Source organism: Lepidochelys kempii, chromosome 12, assembly GCF_965140285.1.
Source record: "Lepidochelys kempii isolate rLepKem1 chromosome 12, rLepKem1.hap1, whole genome shotgun sequence".
Lineage (NCBI taxonomy): Eukaryota > Metazoa > Chordata > Testudines > Cheloniidae > Lepidochelys > Lepidochelys kempii.
The window spans coordinates 1,113,742-1,114,455 of NC_136391.1; the positions used below are offsets into that span (position 1 = coordinate 1,113,742).

Below are 714 nucleotides of genomic sequence, written 5' to 3' on the forward strand. Positions count from 1 at the left end.
TGCTCGCCTCAGAGCATCTTGCAGCGTGCTGTCAGTTCTGGAAGGGTTCTAAGGAGAGCGGTTTAGGAACCTAAATAGAGTAGAGTAAGAAACTATTAACCTGGTTACTAACCTGCAAACAATGACAAAGGAAAATCTGCAAGAGCAGCCTTTCAACTGAGAGGCCTAATAATAAGATGTTACTAATAACTAACGAATGAATAACTAACTATGACTCAAACCATACTCTTCGTACAAACCAAATGTTGACATGGACAACATCACATTTCTTTGCTGCTCTTCAACCATGATATTCTCCCCATACGGAGGTCCACCGGTCCTGGAGGTTCAGTACTGCAATAACAGGGTGATGTGTGCAGTGGATGGAGCCAGTTGCTATTCCATCTCCCGATTCCAAAAATCAGTTGAATAGATAGACCTCAGATAGAGGAAGTCTCAGTTATTAAAGTGATAGGAACAGATTTAACATTTGTATTCAAGCTAGTCCTCTGCATATAATACTTAAATTATCCAAAAATAGCACATTTGGTTTAAAAAGTCAAAAAAGGCACATCGCCTATAATCTGAAGTGGGACTGTTCTTAACGTTTCCTCTGAATAGTGTGGGGGTGCCTCAGTTTCCCCTATGCAGTTCTTAAGTATCTAGGTGGTGGGGTAAGGGGATATGATCATTGCAGATCTAGAGGGCAGGTGTGTGTAAGGGTCTGGACACAGA

At 41.6% G+C, this 714-nt stretch overlaps 1 pseudogene; it reads right to left on the reverse strand.

Moving 5' to 3' along the window:
- Window positions 1-303: 303 nt before the first annotated feature.
- On the reverse strand, window positions 304-484 carry LOC140896568 (U2 spliceosomal RNA; annotated as a pseudogene).
- Between the last annotated feature and the right edge of the window lie 230 nt (window positions 485-714).